Source organism: Suricata suricatta, chromosome 2 (assembly GCF_006229205.1).
Source record: "Suricata suricatta isolate VVHF042 chromosome 2, meerkat_22Aug2017_6uvM2_HiC, whole genome shotgun sequence".
Classification (NCBI taxonomy): Eukaryota; Metazoa; Chordata; class Mammalia; order Carnivora; family Herpestidae; genus Suricata; species Suricata suricatta.
In genome coordinates, this window is record NC_043701.1 from 73,935,247 (window position 1) to 73,948,750 (window position 13,504).

Genomic DNA, 13,504 nt, shown 5'->3' on the forward strand with positions numbered 1-13,504 from the left:
GGCGCGGGCGGGGGCTGCAGTCCGCCCCGGCGAGTCCGGTCCAGAGGGGCTGCGCGGCCGCCGGGCCTGCTCCTGGCTACGCCGAGGAGGGCGAGCGAGGTCGGGGTCCCTCTTGGTGTCACCGGTCCCCGCGGCCCACCAGGAGGGGCGCTCCAGGGACAGATCCAGAGTAAAACACTGGCCATCGGGATGTTGTTTACCCGGAGGCGCGTCTTTAAAGCCTCCCTACTGACCCGAATCACACACTCACAGATGCGCCCTAGGAACAGCGCTGGGTGAGGAGCCTAGCTAGAGGGCGTCAGACCGAATTTTTTGGTGATTGGGATTTGCGTGAAATGGCAGGGGGAAAGGGGGAATGAAATATCAATGCAGTCGGTGACTCCGTTTTCTCACCTATTTGAGGAAAACAGTAACCATACCTACCACGCTAGTGTTGTGAAGAGAATTAAATGAATTGACGCACAGTGTTGGTAGTAGTAGAAACCACAAGTACTGCTACTATTGGTGTCATTTCGTGGGAAACCGTGTAACCTTGGGCAAGAAAGCCCTTTTGTTTCTGGAGCAAGCAATTTTTCTATAAATACAATTACTGGGGTAGTCTTCATATTTTCTTTCATTGAAAATATACTGAACTGGGCAGTGGACACCAATTGGTGAACAAAATGGGCATGATACCTCCTCAGTTTGGGGGATCTGAAAGGTTCCTTCTTAGTTTGTAATTCTGTAATTACATAAGTTGTCCTGTTGTTCAACGGGAGCACCAAAGTTTCTGATAATTGAGTACCTGGAGAAAGGTACCTGGCAGACTCATATTTTACCTGAATTTATCGGTGACTCCCTAATATCTTTTTAAATAAACATTTCCACGTGGAATGTGAAGGTTTCTAGCCCTGCCCCTCCCATCTCTCTCTTGTCTGGGTATAATAATAATGCATGTTTTATTGTAAACATTTTAGAAAGTACTTAAAAGTATCAGGAAGAATGTAAAAATTACTAGGGACCCCACCAATGAGACATGACACCATTAATGATATAGCATCTTGAAGAATTTTCTTTATGGTCTTTTAACTGACTGTGTGCTACAAAACTAGAATTATAATCTGTAACTTCTATTTGCCTTTAACAAAGTGAATATATTCTCAAGTCACAGAAGTCTCTGCCAGCACAGCTTGGTTTTTGTTAGTTTATTTATTTATTTTGATGGGGGGAGGGGCAGGAGAGAGAATCCCCAAGCTCAAACATGGGGCTTGAACCCACTAACTGTGAGATTACGACTGAGCTGAAACTCAACGCTGAGTTGAGCCACCCAGGCACCCATCCGGCAACACAGCTTTAATAATTATCTAATAACGTCTGCTCTTTGGAGATACATGATTTACTATTGGATATTAGGCATTGTTTCTCAAGTATTTGATGCTATAAATAATTCTAGAATGACTGCCATTGGTACATAATGTGTGCAAACCTCTACTTTTAATTTTCTATGATGCCTTTCAAGAATTGATGTCATTGGATAGCATTATATGTGTATTTTTAGTTTTTGATGAATAGTGCACAAATTCCCCCCAACAATTTTATATCAGTTATTTCCAGCAGTTTGAGTATTAATTCCACATCATTCTAGATTATAATAATACTTTAGATATTTGCCATTTTGCTAGAAGAATAAAATGCTATCTTATTAGTATTTTTAAATGTATTTTTACTATTTGTGACATTGAACAATTTTTCATAGTATTTATATTGACTGTATATTTCCTTCTTTTGTCCATGTATGTGAATTTTCCACTGGCACCCTAGCTATTTTTCTATTAAAGTTCCATTTTTTTATTGGTTTGTAAGCAATCTTTTTAAATGTTTTTAATTTTAATTTGAGAGAGAGAGAGAGAGGCAAAGAGAGCAAGAGAGCAAGCAGAGGAGGGACAGAGAGAGGAAGAGAGGAAATCCCAAGCAGGCTCCTCACAGTCAACACAGAACCTCATGCAGGGCTCCAACTCACAAGCCATGAGATCACTATCCTGAGCTGCAATCAAGGGTCAAATGCTTAACCAACTGAGCCAGCCAGTCAGGTGCCCTAGCAATCTTTTAAGTTTTGTTTACCATATATGTCACAAGTACATTTCTGAGTTTGTAGTCTTTTAATTTTGTTTTAGGTGGCCTTTTTTGCAGAAGATTGTCATTTTTATGTACTCAAATATAATGTTTCTTTTTGTGATTTCTTCTTTTGTTTTATCCTTACAGACACCTGTAAATGCCTATAATTTCTTATTTAGTATTATTTTCTTTTTATATATATTTTTATTCTTTAATCCATCCAAAATGTATAAGTCAGATTATATTATTTTTTTCATCTGAGCAAGACTTAACAACATGGCTAATGGACGGTTTCTTTCCTTGTAAAAATAAAGATTGTTCTACTCAATGCACATAGGTTAAATGACAATTACAGATTTTCCAGTGAGACATATTATCACTGAAGAATTATCAATAAATAATTTTCTCACTAACAAAGTCACAGAAAGAGAAATGTAAAAAGCAATACCATTTACAATTACACCAAAAAGAATAAAATACAGTGGAATAAACTTAACTGATGAGGTGAAAGATCTGTATTCTTAAAACTGTAAAACATTGATGAAAGAAATTGAAGACAAAACAAGCAAATGGAAAGATATTCCATGCTCATGAATTGGAAGAATTAACTTTGTCAAAATGTCCATATGACACAAAGCAATCTATAGATTCAATGCAATCCCTATCAAAATACAATAGCACTTTTCAGAGAACTAAAGCAAATTTGTATGCAACCACAGAAGACCCCAAAGAGCCAAAGAAATCCTAAGAGGAACAAAACTGGAGGTATCACAATTCCAGATTTCGAGATATACTACAAAGCTATAGTAATCCAAACAGTATGGTACTGGCACAAAAATGGATACAAATGTCAGTGATCATATCAGAATAGAGACCCCAGAAAAAAACCCACATTTATATGGTCGATTAATCTATGACCAGGGAAGCAAGACTATACAATGAGGAAAAGACAGTCTTTTCAATAAATAATGCTGGGGAGAGTGGACAGCTGCATGTAAAAGAATGAACTGGACTACTTTCTAATACTGTACACAAAAATTAACTCCAAATGGATTAAAGACCTGAACGTGAGACCTGCAACCATAACAATCCTAAAAGAGAACACTGACAGTAACTTCTCCAACATTAGCCATACCAATATTTTTCTAGATATATCTTCTAAGGAAAGGAAACAAAAGCAAACATCAACTATTGGGACTGCATCAAAATAAAAAACTTTTACACAGTAAAGGAAAGTATCAACAAAACAAAAAGACAACTTACTAAATGTGAGAAGATATTTGCAAACAATATATCCCATAAAGGGTTAATATCCAAACTATGTAAAGAACGTATAAATGCAACACCAAGAAAACAAACAACCCAATTAAAAAATGAGCAGAGAACCTGAATAGATGTTTTTCCAAAGAAACATACAAATGATTAACAGACATAAGGAGATGCTTGACATGACTCATCATCAGGGAAATGCAAATCAAAAGCACAATGAGATATCACTGCACACCTGTTAGATTGGCTAAAATCACAAAGAGAAGAAACAAAAAATGTTGGCCAGGATGCGGAGAAAAAGGAACCCTCCTGCACTGTTGGTGACAATGTTAACTGGTACAGCCACCGTGGAAAATAGTTTGAAGGTTCCTCAAAAAGTTAAAAAAAAAAAAATAGAACTACCCTACAAGCCAATAAAAACACTACTGGGCATTTACCCAAAGAACGCGAAAACACTAATTTAGAAAGATATATGCACCCCTATGTTTATTGCAGTACTATTTACAATAGCCAAGACATTGATGGTAGCCAAGCAAGTTAAGTATGCGTCAATAGACAAATGGATAGAAAACCTGTGGAATTATATATATATATACATATACATATGTATATATATATATATATATATAGCCATAAAAAATGATGAGATTGTACCATTTGAGAAACATGGATGGACCTAGAGAGTATTATGCTAAGTAAAATAAGTCACTGAGAAAGACAAATACAATATGATTCCGCTCATAAATGGAATCTTAAAAAAGTGAATAATCAAACAAAAAGCAGAATCAGAAATATAAATTTCTGCTAGAAGGGAGAAGGTGAGACACTCGGCAAACGGGAGAAGGGAAGAGAGAGATACAGGCCTCCACTTATGGAATGAGAAAGTCATAGGAATAAAAAGCAGAGCATCAGAAATACAGTTGATGATATTAAAATAGTGATGAAGTGGGACAGGTGGTACCTGTGATGAACACAGCATAATGTATAAGCTCATCAACTTTTTATACAATTGTCTTTAATTTTTCTATAATTATCATGGATTATTTTCATAATCATTATGAATTACTAGAATGTTTATATTCTTTAATGCCTGCACTCCTACCTCAAGAGATCATCATATAAAAGGGTAAGGACAAAAGTGCACACCAGTGTTATTTGCTAAAGAAAATAAAACCTAACGAATACTAAAGAAAAAGTTAAGTAAATAATAATATTTAATGGTACATAATCTCAACACAAATAATTGTTTTATAAAAAAATCTCAGAGGGAAGTGCTTTTATAAAATGCTTTCAGTTAAATGGGAAAAATCATAATACAAACTTATACACAATAGATCTATTCAATATAACAAAAATATAAATAACATGGACAGAACGATATGAACCAATTTCAGGAGTGATTGCCTACAGAATAAAGGAGACTGGGATTGGGACAGAATAAAAGAGACTTCACTTACGCCTTCATTACTTTATTTCCAAAAGGTAAAAAGAATAAAAGGGAGAGAGAAAAATAAGAAGCATCTGGAGTACATATGACAAAGGGTAACATTGTTTCAGGTGTTGGATGGTAATTACTATAATGGCTAACATTTGTTGAGCACTTCATAGACAGAGACCAGCACTAGTCCAAAAGCTTTCTGAGCACTACTTCATGTAACCCTTAAACCAACCCTCTCTTGGTGTGCCTGAGTGGCTCGGTCAGTTAAGTGAGTGGCTTTGGCTCAGGTCATAGTTTCATGGTTCATGGGTTTGAGCCCCACATCAGGCTCTGTGCTGACGGCTAGCCTGGAGCCTGCTTCCCATTCTGTATCTCCCTCTCTCTCCAACCCTCCCCTGCTCGCACTTTCTCTGTCTCTCAAAAATACATAAAAAAAAAAAAAAAAAAACCACCCCTCTCTTATTGTCCCCCTTTTGCAGATGAGGAAATAAAGGCAAAGATTGCTCAGCAAGATGCAGGATGGCCGTTCAAACACAAGCAGTCTGATTCTAAGGCTCACCCACATAGGACGTTAGTTTTATTACCCTCTATGTTATTCTACATTTTTGAAATATGCAAACATTTAAATTATTACATTGAATATGATCTATACTCATTTGTAAAACTCATTTTTTAAAATGTTTACTTATTTATTTTTGAGAGAGAGAGAGAGTGCGTGTATACAAATGGAAGAGGGGCAGAGGGAGAGGGTAACCCACAATGTGAAGAAGGCTCCAGGCTCCGAACTGTCAGAACAGAGCCCTTCACAGGGCTTGAACCGGCCAACGGTAAGTTTATGACCTCAGCCAAAGTTGGATGTTAACCAACTGAGCCACCCAGGCACCTCCAAAGATTCCTTTTGAAAAGACTAAAAGGGAGTGTGCCTGGGTGGCTCAGTCAGTTGAGCATCTAATTCTTGATCTCAGCTCAGGTCTTGATCTCAGAGTCTTAAGTTTGAACCCCACATGGGCCTCTGCACTGTATAGGGAGCCTGCTTAAGAAAAAAAATAAAAAGATATCTAGATATCTAGATATCTGATATATAGATAGATAGATAGATAGATAGATAGATAGATAGATAGATAATAGACTGAATGTTTCCTAATGGTGTTTTCTAGATATATGTAATGGGGTTTTTTTCCTGTTTCTTTATATTTTTCCATACTTTCAAAGTTTTTGAAATTTTTTTTACAGAAAATACATATTAGTTCAAATTTATAACAAGAAAGTTGAAGCATATTAAAAAAGAGTGTGATCCTTAAGCGATTTTTCTACCATGTCCTACATTTTATACCTCAGTTTGGTCACCGTATCTTAAATAACTAGGGAAAAAAGAATGAGGAATTGGAAAGGATAAATGGAGAGGATTCAAAAAGGAACAAAATGATTATTCAAAAAGTGGAAAATAGGTCATATGAAGAAAGGCTAAATTAGGGTGTCTTGATTTACTATCTCTAAGTCCAGAGAGATTTTACCAGTGGGATATATGTCCCTTGCTCTCCATTTCCTTCAAGGTTCAAAACAAAACTATTTTTAGCAAAGAGAAAAATATTTCTCTTGGGTTTTTACAGATGAACCTTCTGTGAGAGGTTATGGAGATATTCAAAAAGATTGTGAAGTCAGTCAAACCTGCACTTAAAATTGAAATCCCATTGCTTACTGGCTGTGTGATCTGGGGAACATTACTTAATCTTCCTTGGCTTCAGTGTCTTTATCCGTAAATTAGAGTTAAAAATACGTGACATTATAGGCTTGGTTTGCAATGACTTAATGAATACAATAAGTTAATGTGCCTAAGGCAATGCCATGCTTATTGGTACATTTGTAGCTCTTTATAAGTGTTTCCTTCTTAAGAAATACCAGGATTTCTCTACTGGAGTCCAAAAGCCCCCAGGGTGGAACATTCAGAGTCTTCTTAGGAGATCAGGGATTTTCTCTAGGAATTTTTATATTTTGTATGTGCATTTTATCAGTAATCAAAAATAGTATATCCCTATGCACAAGAATATACACTTTTTAGATGCCTTATGTGTCACAGTGGAGTGCTTACAGGCAACAAAGCCTGCATCTCAGTACATGCAATGCTTAAAACCTAAACATCCAAAAAATAAAAAATAAAACCCAAACATCTAAACCTCTGTGACTACTAGAGCAGAAGACCCAAATGACCTTGTTGCCATGTCAGCCGGAAGAATCCATCTACACTCAGGCAGCTGCTGTCTCATGTTGTTCCCTCCCTCCTTCTGAATCTCATGTGAGGACATTTCCTAGGCAAAATCTAGTTTTAATGTACAATCTGGTTTCCAGGGAGTCTTGGGGATGTTTTAGCCAGCTGTCTCCCCTTTTGGTTCAGGAAGGCACACTAAAAGTAGGACAGATCAGGTAGAAATGAGTTAAAGTGCATTTTCTAAGGCAGTTCCCTCTCTTGCCACTCAACTTATGTAAACGCTCTCACCTGCATTAAAACGCCCATCTCTGAGGGAAGTTTATTGCTCTTCTAGCTCTCAGTGACAATCCCATCCTGATATCCTGAAATCTATGAGATAAATTATAAAGTTAACTACCACCATTCACTATATATTAAAAACCAGGGGATTACTATTCAGCAATAAAAAGAAATGGACTATTGACACACATTAGAACTTGGATGAATCTCATAGGCATAATGCTAAGGGAAAGAAGCCAGTCTCAAAAGCATACATACTGCATGATTCCATTTATATGGCACTCTCAAAAAGACAAAACTAACATGATAGGAATGAAATCAGTGGTTGTCAGGAATTACAGTGGTAGTAGAAATGTGTGACTACAAAAAAATAACACAAGGGAGATTTGGGGAGAGTGATGACATTGTTTTGTATTTTGATTGTGATGGTGGTCACACAAATCTGCATATGCATTAAAATTCATAGAAGTGTACACCAAAAAAGTCAATTTTACTGTACATTAAAGAATTATTGGGGGGTGTTGGAGATGCCTGGGTGGCTGGGTTGGTTACGCTGACTTCGGCTCAGGTCATGATCTCATGATTTTTGAGTCTGAGTCCTGCATCAGACTCTGTGCTGACAGCTCAAAACCTGGAGCCTGCTTCAGATTCTGTGTCAACCTCTCTCTCTCTGCCCCTCTGCCATTCAATCTCTGTCTGTCTCAAAAATAAGTAAACGTTAAAAAATTTTTAAAAATGAATTTTTTTAATTCATTTTGAGAGAGAGAACACGGAGGTGGGGGGGTGCCGAGTGAAAGGAAGAATCCCAAGCAGGCTCAGTGCAGAGCCCCACATGGGGCTCGATCCCACAAACTGTGAGATTATGACCTGAGCTGAAATCTAGAGTCTGATGCTCAACCAACCGAGCCATCTAGGCACCCCAGGAATTAAATTTTATTCAAATAGTGCAACCCCATGAAAACTAAAGGTAACAACCACTAAAGCTGACAATATGTTAGGTTTTACAGACATTAAATTTTTGGAAAAAGCTAAGGAAACAAAAGAGAAAAAACAATATATTATTATATGTATACAAAAATAAGAAAATATGAGTAGGGACAATAATTTTCATTACTGCAGTTGCTTCTGAGATTACCTTTAGTATGATGACTTTCTTCCTCTATGTTCCCTTTGTACTCGGGGCATCTCAGTGGTCCTGGTTCTTTGAGGAGGCAATACACAAATGAATTCCCAAATGGTGTGAACCCTGGTGATCTTAACTAAATGGGGCTACTGTAGTCTCCCATTAACTGTTATCATTGGATATTACAATCCTAGGAGGCATTCCAAAGGAATTCCTGAGCTCCATTGTTGAAAATCATAGTGTCAGGAGAAGCCCTAAAAGGCCAATGGCCATCTCAGCATCTCAACTCTCAAATTAGCAGAATCCAAAGTAATGGACTTGGGAACAAAATCACTGTGCTTTGTGCATCCAGTATAATAATGAGAAATATAGCCCCACTTGACTCCTCAGTTTCTGGACCAATGTCACCAGGTTTTAGGAGAAACCGTATCATATATTCGTCACTGGTTCAGAGAATATGCCTTATCCTGAAGGACACCACCCTAATGTCACGGTGTACTGTTTCCCAGATGACCCAGTAAATCAGTTCCTTAGGTCGTTCTGCTAGGCCATAACCAGGTCATCTGGGTGAATGTTTTGTGGAAATACCAGTGAAACCCAATAGCACAGCACTGGCCTTAATTATTTTACTATGAAACGAGTTTCTTGATGAAAAGCCATATTGTGTGGGCAAACATGAGGTAATAAGACATGATGTACATAAGGCATCAAGTCACAGAAGCAGTATCCATCCAGATAAAGCATTTATTTCAGTGAGATGAATGCTGTTTACTTAATAATGCAGGAGACCCAATATAATCAACCAGCAGCTAGGCTGGTCCCCTCATTATATCACACAATTTCAAGAGCCCACTATCCATCCCTACTGCTGGCAGATTGGGCATTCAGACGTGGTAGGAGATCCAGATCAGCCTTGGGGACAGGCAATCAATTTTTTACTAAGACATGTACAATCTTCATCACTGCTGTGATGGACCATTGTTTACAAGCTAATTGACACAGTAAAGTAACCAGAAAAAGGAATTGACATCAACAGAGTGAGTCTCTGGATCATCAGGCTACTGAACATTTGGTGAAAATTCACATAGGACATTAATATTCCTACGCACTAGTCTCTTTTCAAGAGATTCATTTACATAATTCATCCTCAACCCTCTTTATCAGAAAACCTCCAATCTTGTTCCTTCCAACTCCTTCCCCAGATGCCAAATCTTTAGTATTACCCATGAACTGGTGTAGATGAGACATCATGTCACCCTCTTCCAGGCAATGTTTATGATATCCATTGTATCCATTGGAGAAATTCTCTTTTCCATCGTCCTTCAGAGCCATGCATGATTTATCTGTTAATCAGTCCAAAAGCAGGGAGATAGTCTTTTTGAGTTTTCCAACACACAATTCCAAGGCCAAGAAGCACAAATTAAAAATCAAAGAAAAATTAAACCACTTGGAAGCAGACTATTATGCTGAATGAAATAGTAAATGTCAATGCAACTTTTTCCTAGGAGACACCATTGTTCAAAGAATTCTCTTCAATAATAAGCTTGCATCTGAACCACATACCCAATATTTGCATGTCTATTAACTAATATTGACATTACTTGGGACAAGTCATTGCTGGCTCTTAAAGTTTTGCCATCAGAAATCCTGTGGCCATTCTTTAACCATTTTATCAACTGCCCTATTAAAAAGAAAGGCAAGTCTGATTGGCACACACGGATTCTGCAAATCCATTTACCCAGATACAGGCAGATAAGAGCAGTGAAGGAAATAAATTTCAGCCCTTAAAGGTCAGGGATATGCAATTCTTACTTAGTGTGAGATGCTTCCGTCAAACAGTTTTTGAAAGAGAAGACAGGGTGAGTGGACAGCAAAATTTTTTTTAAGAATTTAAATGTTAAGCAACTGTAAAGAAGTCAACAGCTGCAGAACCACAGAACCTAAGAAGAGGATTGGCCTTTAAAGATCACTGAGCCAAATCCCACCTCAAATCCCTGAATTCTCTAGGCAAGCCTCCGTCAAATGACTTTTCAGACTTAACAAAAACTTCCGTCACTGACAAATCACTACTTTCTCAGGCAGCCGTCTTACCTTTGCATTAACTCTCGCACAAAGTCTTCCTTCGGAGGAGCAGAAAAACCTGTCTCTCAATGCCATGATCCTCACTTCCAGGCCTACACAAAGAAAGCCACTTTCCTCTTCCCATCATGACCCTTCAAATAGCTTCCTCCTCTCACAACTTTCTCTGGAATAAACCTCCACAGTTTCTGCCATCATTTTTCACATTGTTTGATTTTATGTTCACCTCAATTTTCCAATACTCTTCTTAAAAGTATACATTTGAACTGACTAGTTCAATCTCTAATTAAGTAGAAGTATAATTTCCCTTATTCTAGTCAGGCTGTAGTTCTATTTTTGCAAGTTAATTCCAGATAGGCTTTCTACAAGTCACACGAATGTTCCCTGTAATTGCTGACACGCATTATGATCTCACCAGGTGCCAAGCACCTCAAAAAGGGCCTCACCTTCATCATTTACTTCTCATGATGGCCACCTATGAGGTAGGTACTATTTTTATCCCCATTTTCAAATGAAGAAAATGAGGCTTAAAAAGAATTAGTACCTTACTCAAGTTCAAATACCCTGTAAGTGATAGAATTTAGATTCTACTCCCAGGATTTCTGGAAAAGTAGTAGCTAAAACCTATTAGAACTTACTATGTGCCAATACTGTGCTGAGCCGTTACCTCAAACTGCTAAGTAGCTAGTATTATTATTCCCATTTTATACATAGGGAAACTGAGGCTTAGAGAGGTGTAACAAAGTGGTTAGAAATTAAGAACTAGCTTATGCAAACAGGATTCTGGATTCAAGATTGTATATTTAACTCATAAAATTTATCTTCCTGGATTCAGTCCATCCCTCTAGTCTGTCAAAATTTTTAGAAATACTGATTAGATCTAAAGTATTTTTATCCTTGCTACTTTTTTACAACTGCAAGTCTCATGAGAAAGGTTTCCATGTGTTCAAGTTACCAACAAATTGAACTGAAGAGAATGAGGCCTCGGAAGGAGTTATCCACAAACCACCAGAAACCTCTCTAGATGCCACCAATCCACTCATCAGATCATATTCACACTTATTCAAACTCTAATACACTATCTAATCTACACCATATTTCTTTGTTTTGTCCACAAGAATGCAATGAGTTTGTTAAGTGTTCTACTGATCATCCCATCTCAAACTTAGCAACCCTGTCAAAAAAGAATATCATATTAGTGGGAAGTAATTTAGAGATGGCGAATCCATTTTGGACTTTAGTGATTACCATTTGTGCTTCTAAGTATTTACTGTGTTTTCAGAAACAAAACACTAAATGAGATATATGTTGTTTTCATACTCATGGTACTATATTTTTATTCATGTAATTGGAGACAGCCCTTTCTGCACCATCAAAATGCAATTTGAGTTCCAGTGTCTTCCCACTCAGCCTTTTGAGTTGATTTTATGTCTTCTGAGTTGATTTTGGTCAGGCAGCGTGACAACATGTTGCTTTTTATAATCCATGCTTGCGATCTTGGCTCTTGGGCATCTTTAAGATTGACAGTATTATTTTAGGGTTTTGTTTGCATTTCCTTTCTGGTTAAGCTGATAGTTTCACTTTTTCCTTAATTGAATTATCCATCACTATAAGTGAATTACCTTCTCTTGAGAGTCATCCAGAAGCTTTTGATAGATAGATGCTTGGCACCTGAGTAATAATCCTTTAGGAGACCAGAAATCAGTCATATAATCTTTCCTGGCTTTGAAAGGCCATAATATATTCTATAGATTTGACAGTTTTTTACTACTTTTGATTTCATTGTTTGGTGTTCAATAGTCTTTTTTTGTATAAAATGTTGTCTTTTAGCTCTGTATTAGAATGTGTTTTTTTAATTTTTAAAGCAACATTACAGATTCCAACTCAAGTTAATTTGAGCATTGAATCCTACCACATATGAGTGTATTATCATTCACAAAGATAATGACCACTAAGAAGCATAAGAGATGCGGCATTTCCTTTTTTGACGTTGCGTTTTAGGAAACACCCAGATTTCAAATATGTCAAAATGTAAAATTGCATAACTCTGGCAATTGAAAAAAACAATAGTTACACTAATTATTGAGGAGTGTAGCTTATAAATTGTGCCCATATTTCAAACAGTACAAAAATGGAGAATTTGCAAGTGGTTTTCCTGTCCTCCATTCCCTATCAACAGCTATAAGGAAAGATAATGTTGATTAAGAAGTGATAAAGGTCACACATCTGTCTAATATTATGAAATTCTTTGTATAACATACCTATATTTTTTAACTGAATACTAAAAATCCCCACCTATTTTTGTAACTCTGGTGTCCTGTCCCAATTAGCTTTATCTTAAATATATCTGTATGGCAATTACCCCTGTAAGAGATACAAAAGGTCACTTTCCTTCTCTAAAATACAGAATTATTCAACAAGGCTTAATAGCTACACTGCTAATGTAATTCTTACTATACCTCTGAGAGAAAATACTGCCTGAGATAGATGTGGACCAACTTTCGTTTGTAATGTTAATGTCGTTTGCTGGAGAAAGCCTCAGCTGTTCACCCCCACAGGCTGTCCAGAGTCTCGTGAGGTTTTGGGGACTGGAATGGAGAGGGATGCACATTCTCATTTTGCATCTCAGTTCTGAAATAAAAATTACATTAGCCATTTGTAGCATGCCTATTAGTATTCCTTTGATGATTTCATGATCCCTAACATTTTTAAGTAGACCTTGAATTTCAATACCAGAAATCCTAATTGACATTTAATGATTCTTTTTCTTATTAGCAAAATGAGTTGACCTAAGAAATTTATAGAGATGCTCTGTTAAACTAATATCCTAACAAAAACAAACAAACAAAAAAAGATAAAATGACTGAAACTGAGCAAGAACCAGCCCAGTTCTTTCTCTTTAAAATAAGGAAATATTAGCTCCTAAATAGTGTGTCCTTAGGGTTATAACTCAGGCTTGAATCTTAACTCATGAAAGGAAATACCAAGAGGTTGCTTCAAACCTATTCAGAAAATT

The 13,504-nt window shown here is 37.0% G+C and overlaps 1 long non-coding RNA gene across 1 annotated transcript; it reads right to left on the reverse strand.

Annotated features, from left to right (window-relative positions):
- Window positions 1–7,295: 7,295 nt before the first annotated feature.
- Window positions 7,296–9,746, reverse strand: LOC115282376. Its single transcript, XR_003904622.1, has 3 exons — window positions 9,633–9,746; window positions 8,422–8,487; window positions 7,296–7,376 (listed from the first exon to the last, which is right to left on the reverse strand). It is a non-coding gene; the product is annotated as an uncharacterized LOC115282376 (long non-coding RNA).
- Between the last annotated feature and the right edge of the window lie 3,758 nt (window positions 9,747–13,504).